Source organism: Mandrillus leucophaeus, unplaced genomic scaffold (genome assembly GCF_000951045.1).
Source record: "Mandrillus leucophaeus isolate KB7577 unplaced genomic scaffold, Mleu.le_1.0 Scaffold443, whole genome shotgun sequence".
NCBI classification, from domain to species: Eukaryota; Metazoa; Chordata; class Mammalia; order Primates; family Cercopithecidae; genus Mandrillus; species Mandrillus leucophaeus.
In genome coordinates this window covers 1,395,096-1,407,406 of record NW_012104732.1, presented here as the reverse complement: position 1 = coordinate 1,407,406, position 12,311 = coordinate 1,395,096, and positions in this window count along the sequence as shown.

Sequence of the window (12,311 nt, the reverse complement as noted above, 5' to 3'; positions counted from 1 at the left end):
GTTTTGTGTGTTTTCAGTTCTCTTGGGTATGTATCTAGGAGTGGATTGCTGGTTTATTAACTTTTTGAGGAAATGTTGTTTTCCGTGGTGGATGTACCATTTATATTCCCAGTAATGTACAGGGATTCCAGTTTCTCAGTATTCTTGCCAATACTTGTTATTGTTTGTCTTTTTACTTATAAATTTCCTAGTGGATGGTGACACACTATATTTTGCTGGAAGAAATGTATAATCATTGTATTTTCACGTTTTCAGCCTTAAAAGTCCTATTCAATGCAAAAATAATCATTTTCTCTAAATCTTTATCTTTTACGTGTTGAAGACTGTCATTGGAATAATTCAGTTATGTTATTTACTTGAACTTATAGGCTAATCATTGAAAATCCTTAATTATGACTTGAGCTTTTGCTAGCTCTGAGGTGGATTTTATTGAAAATTTCAACCATATCTACAAAAACTCATTATTTACATGAAATTTTAAAATTATTTTGAATCACTTGACCATGTTCCCTTGCCCCAGACTATTTCCAGTGCCTCAGACTGTTAAATAATGTTATTGAAACAACTACAAATACAGGAGTTTCAAAGTCATTACTAAACATTGCAGAAGAAATATTCGCTTCCTTGCTTTATAAGCCACCCTGGCCAATGCCTTTGAAGATATTTTCAAATTGTTTACTGGCATTGTGCATTAAACTCTTTCTTCAGTGTAGGCTCTGTGAGCCAGAAAAATAGTAACTTTTTTCTTTGTTAATACTAAACTTTATGTTGACCATTATGATTCACAAACTTTTGACATTACGTTTTCTCCTTGTGGTGGTTACATTATCCCTTTGAAGACAGATATTAATATTTTTCTTATATATATGATAAATAGAAAGACTAACAATTGCCCAAGGATTCACAACTAATAAGTTGCCCATGTAGGCTTTCTATTTCATTTCTCATGATTTTTTTTCCCTCACAACTGTGAACCCCGGATATCGGAGACAGGTCTCAGTTAATTTAGAAAGATTATTTTGCCAAGGCCTGTGCCACAGCCTCAGGACGTCCTGACCACATGTGCCCAAGGTGGTCAGAGTACAGTTGGTTTTATACATTTTAGGGAGACATGAGACATCAATAAACACATGTAAGATGAACATTGGTTCAGTCTGGAAAAGGTGGGACAACTCCAAGTGGGGAGGGGGCTTCCAGGTCATAGGTAGATAAGTGACAAATGGTTGCATTCTTTTGAGTTTCTGATTAGCCTCTGCAGAGGAGGCAATCAGATATGCATTGATCTGTGTGAGCAGAGATGACTTTGATTAGAATGAGGGGCAGGTTTGCCCTAAGCAGTTCCCAGCTTGACTTTTCCCTTTAGCTTAGTGATTTTGGGGTCCCAATATTTATTTTCCTTTTACAAAGCACTCTCTTCTAAATGTAGAATTCTGTCTTAACAAATATAAAAATGGTGGTATTAATACAATTCTCAATAGTTGCTCTTACTGCTTTAGTGATATGAAGAAACAAAAATTTAACTTAATAATAAAGTCTCAGTAACATCTGCATTTACAAGTCTCTGGTCTACCAAAACACCCATTCACTTAGAATAGTGCTAGGCCCTGGAGAAACCCCTGGGTCAAAGACATAGCGCTGGCAGGGTGTTGTGGCTCACACCCAGCACTTTGGGAGGCTGAGGTGGGCAGATTGCTGGAGCCCAGGAGTTCAAGACCAGCCTGGGCAATGAAACCTTGTCTCTACAAAAATTAGCTGTGAGTGGTGGCATGCACCTGTAGTCCCAGCTGTTTGGGAGGCAGAGGCAGGAGGATCATTTGAGCCCAGGAGGTGGAGGTTGCAGTGAGCTGAGATTGTGCTATTGCACTCCAGCCTGGGTGACAGAGTAAGACCCTGTCTCAAAAAAAGAAAGAAAGAGAGAGAAAAAAAAACATATGGCCCTGTTCTTGAGAAGATCTCACTTTAGGGAATGTGGACAAGTCAATTGACTGTAACGTGTGTGCTGGATGCTGTAAAGGAGGTGTGTCTTGTGGTATACAGGGGAGGGGATGGGCCTTGGAAAAGCCTTCCCTGAGATGATGTGTATAGAAGAACCGGATCAGAGAACGGCAGTTCAGGTAGGGGCAGCTCTATGAGCTGAATAGTATGGAGGACCAGAGGAGATGTCAAGTGGAAATTTCAAGTGGTCTGAATGATGCAAACTTGGGGTGTATTTGCATGTATTGAGTTAAAAGTTTGTGTTGGGGAAGATGGAAGAGAAACTAGGCCTGAAGAGGTAAGTTAAGACTAATTTGAGAAGGGCCTTGCCAAATGTCTTTGGTTTTTTATTCAATCTATGGAAAAGCATCAGAGGCTTTTGAATGGGAGACCTGCATGATCAGATTTGATTTAGAAAGAAGATGGAAAGCGGTGGTGAGGATGGTTTGTGGTGCAGTGAGACAAGAATCAGGACGATTGGTTGAAGGTTTTCGCTGTAACTCAGGTGAGGAATATAAGGACCTGTATGGCAGAGCTAGTGGTACTTTAAAAAAAGACAGGTTTTCCAGGTTTTTAAGCTGGAAAGTAGAATTTTCATATGTTAGTGATGGTCACAGTTTGTAACCTGAGAATGTTTATTTGAACTCTTTTCTAGTGCCTAATGTTCTTTACTAAATAAGGATATTTAAGTCTGTGACTTATTGATTGTTTTCTAAAGGCGGTATTTGTTGGCTTAGGGAAGTTGCAGATTGCCTTACAGAGAACTCTGATTCTGCAAGTTGAAGAGTGTTTTTGTATTTGTTTTTAAACTTCAAATTTATTGAGACCTAATTTACATACAGTAAAATTCACCCTATTAGTGTAGAGTTCGGAGTTTTGACAAACATGTATCCTCAAGTATGTAACTACCACAACAATCAAGGTATCACCCTATAAAGTTCTTTCCTGTGCCTTTGTAGTCAGCTGCCTCCTCTAACTCCCAGTCCCTGGCAACCCCTGATGTGATTTCTGTTCCTATGGATTTGCCCTTATTTACATAATATCACATCGATGGAATCATACAGTATGAAATCTTTTGTGTCTGACTTCTTTCACTTAGCATAGTACTTGTGAGATTCATTCATGTTAATGCATGTATCAGTTATTCATGTTGACTGTTGAGTAGTATTTCCTTGTAGGAATATACCACAAATTATTTATCTTTTCATTTGTTAATGGACGTTTGTATTGTGTCCACTTTTTAACTGTTGTAAGTAAAGCTGCTGTGAACATTCATGTACAAATGAACACATCTTTACATGGACGTATAATATTCTTGGGTTAGTACCTAGACGTTGAAAGTCTAGATCATATGGTAGATGTATATTTAACTTTTTAAGAAACCACCATACTGTTTGTCATAGCAGTTGTACCATTGTGCATTCTCATCAGTAGTGTATCAGAGTTCCCCTTCTTCCACACCTTCACCAACACTTGGTATGGTCGGTCTTTTAAATTTAGCATTGTAATAGATACATAGTGATTTCTCATTGGGTTTAGTTTGTATTTCTCTAATGACTAATAATGATCATCTTTTTATGTGTCTGTTCTCTATCTGTATTTCTTCTATGGTGAAGAATCTATTCAATATTTTGCCCATTTTTATGGGGTGAGGATTTTCTTTTTTCTTATTGTTGAGCTTTGAGAGTTCTTTATGTATTCTAGACACAAGGTTTTTTTTAAAATCAGATTTAAACTTTGCAAAGATTTTTCTCACAATTTTTGGCTTGTCCTTTCATTCCCGTAAAATTGTCTTTTGAAGAGTAGATATTTTAAACTTTGATGAAGTCTAGTTTATAAATTTTTTAAATGAATTATGTTTTTAGTGTCATGTCTAAGCAATTTTTGCCTAACCCAAGGTCACAAAGATTTTCTCTATTGATTTCTTCACCAGTTTTATACTTTTAGATTTTACATTCACGTCTTTTTTCCATTTTGAGTTCATTTTTTGTATATGATGTGATCTACGGGTCCAAGTTCATTTTTAAAAACATAATTAGCCAATTCTCACAGCACGTTGGTTAAAAAAAGGTTATTCTTTATTGCACTGCCTTTTGAAAGACTATTCTTTAAAGAGAGGTTTTAGGTTCACAGCAAAATTAAGAGGAAGGTACAGAGATTTCCCGTATACTCCCCACCCCACAAATGTGTAGCCTCTCTATTATCATCTCTCCATGAGAGAGATAGATTTATTACAATTCATGAACATATATTGATACATCATTATCACCCAAAGTACATAGTTTACATTAGGGTTCATTCTTGGTATTGGACATGCTTTATGTTTAGACAAATGTATGATGGTTTGTATCTACCACTGTAGTATCATAGAGTATTTTCACTGCCCTAAGAATTATCTGTGCCTTATACGTTTATCCCTTCCTCCTGTCTAACTCCTGGCAACTGTTGATGTTTATTTTATTTTTTTACTGTCATCATAGTTTTGCCTTTTATAGGAAGTTATATAGTTGGAATCATACAAGGATATAGCTTTTTCAGATTGGCTTCTTTCACTTACTAATGTATATTTAAGGTTCCGCTGTGTGTTTTCATAGCTTGATAGTTCATTTCTTTTTAGTGCTGAATAGTATTCCATTGTCTGGATATACCACAGTTTATCCATTCACCTACTGAGGGACATCTTGGTTGCTTCCAAGTTTTATTAATTATGAATAATGCTGCTATAAACATCCCTGTGGATGTTTTTGTGTGGACATAAGTTTTCAGCTCCTTTGGGTAAATACCAAGGGATGCAACTGCTAGACTATATGGTAAGAGTATGTTTAATTTTGTAAGAAACCACCAAAGTGCCTTACAAAATGGCTGTCCCATTTTGCATTCCCTCCAGCAGTGAATGAAAGTTCGTTTTGTTCCACATGCTTGTCAGCAGTTGGTGTTGTCAGTGTTCTGGCTTTTGGCCATTCTAATGGGTGTGTAGTGTTGGCTCATTATTGTGATTTTCACTTCCCTGATGACATAGAATGCAAAGCATCTTTTCATTTGCTTATTTGCCATTTATATATCTTCTTTGGTGAGCTGCCTGTTTAAGGTCTTTGGCCCATATTTCACTTAGGGGGTTTGTTTTCTTATTGTTGCGTTTTAAGAGTTCTTTCTGAGTTTTGGATAACAGCCTTTTATCAGGTGTGTCTTTTTCAGCTATTTTCGTTTGGTCATTGGCTTGTCTTTTCATTCTCTTGACATTATCTTTTGCAGAGCAGAAATTTTCAATTTTAATGAAGTCCAGCTTATCAATTCTTTCTTTCATGGATTGTGCCTTTGGTATTTGTATCTTTTGGAATTTCTCCTATATTATCTTCTAGGAGTTTTATACTTTTGCATTTTACACTTAGGTTTATTAATTTTGAATTAATTTTTGTGAAGGGCATAGAGTCTGTGTCTAGATTCAGTTTTTACATGTGATGGCCAGTTGTTCCAGCGCCAGTTGAAAAATTCTTTGCTGCATTGAATTGCCTTTGTTCCTTTGTCAAAGACCAGTTGACTGTATTTATATAGGTCTATTTATGGGCTCTCTATTCTGTTCCATTGACTATTTGTCTATTGCTAATATCACACTGTTTTGCTTACTGTAACCTCATGTAAGTCCTGAAGTCAGGTAGTGTCAGTCTTTTGGCTTTGTTCTTCTCCTTCAATATTGGGTTGTCTATTTTGGGTCTTTTCCTTTTCCATGTAAACTTTAGAGTTGTTTTGTTGATATCCACAACATAACATTTCTGGGATTTTGATTAGGATTGCATTGAATCCGTAGATCAAATTGGGAAGAACTACTATCTTGACAATACTGAGTCTTCCTATCCATGAGCATGTAATATCTCTCCATTAATTTAGTTCATTTTTTATTTCTTTCATCAGAGTTTTGTAATTTTAATTGTATAGATCTTGTGCTTTTTTGTAGATTAATACCTATTTTTGGTATTAATGTTATTTTTGGAGGTGCTAATGTCAGTGGGGTTGTGTTTTTAATTTATAATTCCACTTATTCATTATAATGTATAGGGAAGCGATTAACTTTCATGTATTTACTTTGTATCCTGCAACCTTATTGTAAGTGATTTTTAGTTCCAGGAGTTCTTTTGTCAGTTCTTTCAGATTTTTTACAAAGACAGTCATGCCATCTGTGAACAAAGACAATTTTATTTCTTCCTTCATTATATATATATATATATATATATATATATATATAGTTTTAAATCTTACTACAAATTAGCTGGGAATTTAAGCACAGTGTTGAAAAGGAGTGGTGAAAGGCAACATCCTTGCCTTGTTCTTGATCTTACTGGGAAAGCTTCTCATTTCTCACCATTAAGTATAATGCTAGCCGTAGGTTTTTTGGTACATATACATATATTTTTAACCAAGTAGAGAAAGTTCCCCTCTATCTAGTTTACTAAGAGGTTTATCATAAATGGGTGTTGGATTTTTTTTTCCAAGTGGTTTTTCTGCATCTATTGATAGGATCATGTAATTTTTCTTCCTTAGCCTGCTGATGTGATGGATTACATTAATTGGTTTTTGAATGTTGAAACTTGCATGCTTGGGGTAAACCTCAGTTGGTTGTAGTATAGAATTCTTTTTTGGATTTGATTTGCTAATATTTTTTGAGGATTTTTGCTTCTGTGTTTATGAGGGATATTTGTAGTTTTCTTGTGCTATCTTTGTCTGGTTTTGGTATTGGGGTTATGCTGGCCTCATAGAATGAATTAGAAAGTATTTCCTCTACTTCTGTCTTCTGAAAGAGATTGAGAGACTTGGTATAATTTCTCCCTCAAGTGTTTGGCAGAATTCACTAGAGAACCCATCTGGGCTTGGTGTTCTCTGCTTTGGAAGGTTATTAATTATTGGAAGGTTATTATTGATTCATCTGTTTTTTTCTTGTGTGAATTTTGGCAGATTTTTATCCTTCAAGAAATTTGTTCATTTCATCTAGGTTATAAACTTTTTGGGCATAGAGTTGTTCACAGTATTCCTGATAATCCTTTCAGTGTCTCTGGGATCTGTAGTGCTGTCCCTGCTTTGATTTCTGATGTTGGTAATTTGTGCCCTCTCTCTTTTTTCCCCTTAGCTTGGCTAGAGGCTTATCAATTTTATTGATCTTTTAAAAGAAACAGCTTTTGGTTTCATTGATTTTTTTCTATTAATTTTCTGTTTTTGATTTTATTGATTATCCTCTAATTTTTATTATTGCTCTACTTTTGCTTACTTTGTATTTAATTTGCTCTTCTACTCATTTCCTAATGTGGAAGCTTAGATGATTGATTTTAGGGCTTTTTTTTTTCTTTTCTAATATATGCATTCAGTGCTCTACATTTCCATCTAAGTGCTACTTTCATTGCATCCCACAAATTTTAATAAATTGGGTTTTCATTTTCATCCAGCCCAAACTATTTTTATTTTATTTTTTGAGATATGGCCTCACTCTGTCACCCAGGCTTGAGTACAGGTGGCATGATCATGGCTCACTGCAGCCTTGACCTCCCAGGCTTAGGTGATCCTCCCACCTCAGCCTCCCAAGTAATTGGGACTACAGGAATGTGTCACCGTGCCCAGCTAATTTTTGTATTTTTTTGTAGAGGCTGCATTTCACCTTGTTGCCCAGCTGGTCTCAAACTCCTGAGCTAAAGCCATCAGCTCGCCTTGGTCTCCCAAAGTTCTGGGATTATAGGCGTGAGCCACCACACCCAGCCTCAAATTCTTTTTTAAATTTCTTTTGAGATGTCTTCTTTGATCCATGAGTTACTTATTAATAGAAGTATGTTGTTTAATCTCAGTGTATTTTGATATTTCCAGTTATCTTTGTTATTGATTTCTAGTTTAATTCTACTGTGGTCTGAGAGCATACATTGTATGATTTCTCTTCCCTTAAATTTGTTAGGTATGCTTTATGGCTCAGAATGTGGTCTGTCTTTGGTGAATGTTCATTTGAGCATAAGACAAATGAATTGCCTTTGTACTTTTATAAAAAAATCACTTGTGGCTAGGCGCGGTGGCTCATGCCTGTAATCCCAGCACTTTGGGAGGCCAAGGTGGGCAGATCATGAGGTCAGGAGATCGAGACCATCCTGTCTAACACGGTGAAACCCTGTCTCTACTAAAAAAATACAAAAAATTAGCCGGGCGTGGCAGCGGGCACCTATAGTCCCAGCTACTCGGGAGGCTGAGGCAGGAGAATGGCGTGAACCTGGGAGGTGGAGTTTGCAGTGAGCCGGGATCGCACCACTGCACTCCAGCAGACTCCGTCTCAAAAAAAAAAAAAAAATCACTTGTTTGTATATATTTATATGTGGGTTTACATCTGGACTTTCTATTCTGTTCCTTTGATCTATGTGTCTGCCTTTATGCAGTACCACACTGTTGTGATTACTATAATAATTTTTGGAATCCGGTAGTGTTAGTACTTTAACTTTGTTCTTTTATTTAATAAATATTTTGGTTGTCTTAAGTCCTTTTCATTTCCATGTGAATTTTAAAATATACATGTCAATTTCTATATAAACCTGCTGGAATTTTTATTGTGATTACACTGAATCTATGTATTAATTTGAGGACAATTGACATCTTTTTTTTTTTTTTTTGGGGACAGTTTCGCTTTTGCTCACCCAGGCTGGAGTACAGTGGTGCGATCTCGGCTCACTGCAAGCTCCGCCTCCCGGGTTCATGCCATTCTCCTGCCTCAGCCTCCCGAGTAGCTGGGACTACAGGCGCCCGCCACCATGCCCAGCTAGTTTTTTGTGTATTTTTTAGTAGAGACGGGGTTTCACCATATTAGCCAGGATGGTCTCGATCTCCTGACCTCGTGATCCGCCCGTCTTGGCCTCCCAAAGTGCTGGGATTACAGGCTTGAGCCACCGCGCCCGGCCAATTGACATCTTAATAATACAGTTTCAGCATCCCAAGCTTGAAATCCTAAATACTCCAAAATCCAAAACTTCTTGAGCACTAACATGTTGCTCAAAGGAAGTGGTCTTTGTAGAGCATTTTGGATTTCCGATATTCAGATTTGGGATGTGTTCAGTATAAAGCAAATATTCCAAAATCCTAAAAAATTTGAAATCCAAAACATTTCTCATCCCAAGCATTTTAGATAAGGAATACCCAACCTATATTAAGTCTTTCAACAATATCTATCCCTCCATGTATTTAAATCTTGAACTTTCCTCAACAATATTTTGTAGTAGAGGTTTTTAACATTTTGTCAGATTTGTCTCTTAAATATGTCACATTTTTGAAGCTATTATAAATGCTATTTTTAAAAATATTAATTTATGATTGTTAATTGCTAGTATGTAGAAATAAAATTAATTTTTATGTTGATTTGGTATCTCAGGCATCAGAAAACTTTTTCTGTGAAGGATCAGGTAGTAAATATTTTAGGCTTTGCAGGCCGTATGGTCTCTGTTGCAACTACTTAACTCTCCTTTTTACAGTATGAAAGCAGCATAGACAATATGTTAATAAATGAGTATCTGTGTTTCAAAACATTTTATTTACAGAAACAGAAAGTGAGTTGGGTTTAGCTGTAAGTTGTAGTTTGCCAGCCTCTGTTGTATCCTGCAACCTTGCTAAGCTTACTGGTTAGTCCTAATAGCTTTTTAAAAAGTAATAATTTATTGAAGTGAAACTCACCTAACATAAAAGTAACTATTTTAAAGTGATAAATTTAGTGGCATTTAGTATATTCACAGTGTTGTACAACCACCACCATTGTCTGGTTCTAAAACATTTCCATCACTCCAAAGTAAAACCCCTTACCCATTAGCAGTTTCTCCCCATTCCATTCCCTTCTTCCGCCAGCCCCTGGCAACCAGCAATCTACATTCTGTATCTATAGATTTATATATTCTATATATGTCATATAAATGGAATTATACTATATGTGACTTTTTGCATCTGGCTGCTTTTACTATGCTTAATGCTTTGGAGTTTCACTCATGCTGTAGCATAAATCAGTACTTCATTCTTTTTTGTGGCTGAATATTTCATTGTTTATATATACTATGATTTATCTGTCGTTCCTTTATGGAGACATTTGGACTGTTTTCACCTTTTGGTTGTTGTGAATAATGCTGCTATGAACGTGTGAACATGTGTTCGTTTGAGTACTTGTTTTCATTCTTGTGGGTATATACCTAGTAGTGGAATTGTGGGATCATATGGTAATTCTGCATTTAACTTTCTTTTTTTTCGAGACAGGGTCTCAGTGTCATCCAGGCAGGAATATGCTGGTGTGACTATGGCTCACTGCAGCCTCAGCCTCCCAGGCTCAAGTGATGCTTCCACCTCAGCCTCCCAAGTAGCTAGGAAAACAAGCATGTGCCACCACACCCAGTTATTTTTTTAAAAAAATTTTTTGTGGAGATGGAGTCCCACTGTGTTGCCCAGGCTGGTTGTGAACTCCTGGCCTCAAGCAGTCCTCCTACCTTGGCCTCCCCAAATGCAGAGATTACAGGCATGAGCCACCATACCTTTTTGAAGTCTAGTAGTGTTTTTTAATTTTTAAAGATCACATCAGAATTTCTAAATAGATGATCATGTCATCTGTTAATAAAGAGTTTCACTTCTTTGGTGATCTGGGTGCCTTTTATCTTTCTTGCCTGATTGCATTGGCTAGAGCCACTGGTACGATAGTGAATGAAAGTGGTGACAGCAGACCATGTTTTGTTACTGTTCTTAAGAGGAAAGTATCCATGAAGTGTGTATAATACTGGAAGATGGTTTTTTGTGTGTGATGCCCTTTATTAGGTTGAGGAAGTTCCTTCTATTTCTAGTTTGCTGATTTTTTTTTTTTTAATTGAGAGTGTATGTTAGATTTTGTCAAATGCTTTGTCTGGCATCTTAATCACATGGATTTTTCTCTTTTCCACTATTGTGAATTGCATTGGTTGATTTGTAAATGCTAAGTCAAACCTATATTCCTGGGATAATCCCTTGGTCATGATGTATCTTCCTTTAATATATTATTATATTCTATTTGCTAAGATTTTGGTTAGAATTATTGCATTTATGTTCATGAGGGATATTAGTGTGTAATTTTGCTATATTTTTATCTAATCTAGCTATCAGAATAATGCAGACCTTATGGAATTAGTTGAGAAGTATTCCCCCTCTTCAGTTTTTTTGGAAGTTTCTGTAGAATTGGCAAATAACAGAACAGCCTCCCTCAGCCTTATGCATGACTTTGATTAATTAAGAAATGCAGGGTTGGAAATTTGTGTGCAGTTATTATGTTCATACTGCTGTGTTCATACTGCTGTGTTCATGCTGCTCTTCATCATTTGCCTCTCTTCTGTACATTTTTGGGGATAGCATTAAAAAATTCCCCCTTTCTCTTAGATTTTCATGAGGACTTAAAACACAGCTAACATGTATTGAACACTTGCTATATGGTAGTTGAGCTAAGCACCTTACATATATTTTTCAGATGTAGAAACAGATATAAAGTGGTTATAGAATTTTCTCAAGATCACAGACTTAGTAAATAACAGAAGCAAGGCTTGAACCCAGATTTGTTTATTCCAAAGTTGTAAGACCACTAAGGTCTTAACAGTTATTAACACTTAGTATTAATACAAGACATTGTTTTTGTATTTAAAATGAGTAGTCATGTATGTGCTGTGAGTTTTTTTACTTGTCATGTAGGTGATCTAAAGAGATCACATGGTTGCCTTCTCTGGGGATGGGCAGAACATAAAACTAATTAAACATTACAGGGGCATCCATTAATATTAAACGAGCAAGGCTTTGTGCTGCTGAACTCCAGCTCATCCTTTAACACCTAGCACAATGAAGACATCTTCTGACAGGCTTTCCAAAAAAAATAGCTGCACTTGTTTGAATGAATTCAAAGCAGTTTGTGCCTGCGTTTGATACAACTGAATGGCAATTACACATTTGCTTGGCTGCCTCTCTCTATATATTTTTAATACACATTTATTGAGATTTAATTTATATGCCATATAAAATCCACCCATTTTAAGTGTAGCATTTATTAAATTTACAGAATTGTGCAACCGTTACTACAGTCTAGTGTTAGAACATTTCCATCACCCCCAAAAGTATCCTCATGTGCCCATTTGCACTTAAACCCTAATGTTATCCCTAGCCATAGGAAACCACTGATGTGCTTTCTTTCTCTGTACAGATTTGCCTTTTCTGGACAGTTCATATAAGTGAAATAATATATGGCCCTTTGTGTCTGGAGTCTTTTACTTAGCCTGATTTTGAGGTTTGTCCATATTATAGCATGCAGCAATATCTCACCCCCCTCCTTTTTTTTTTTTTTT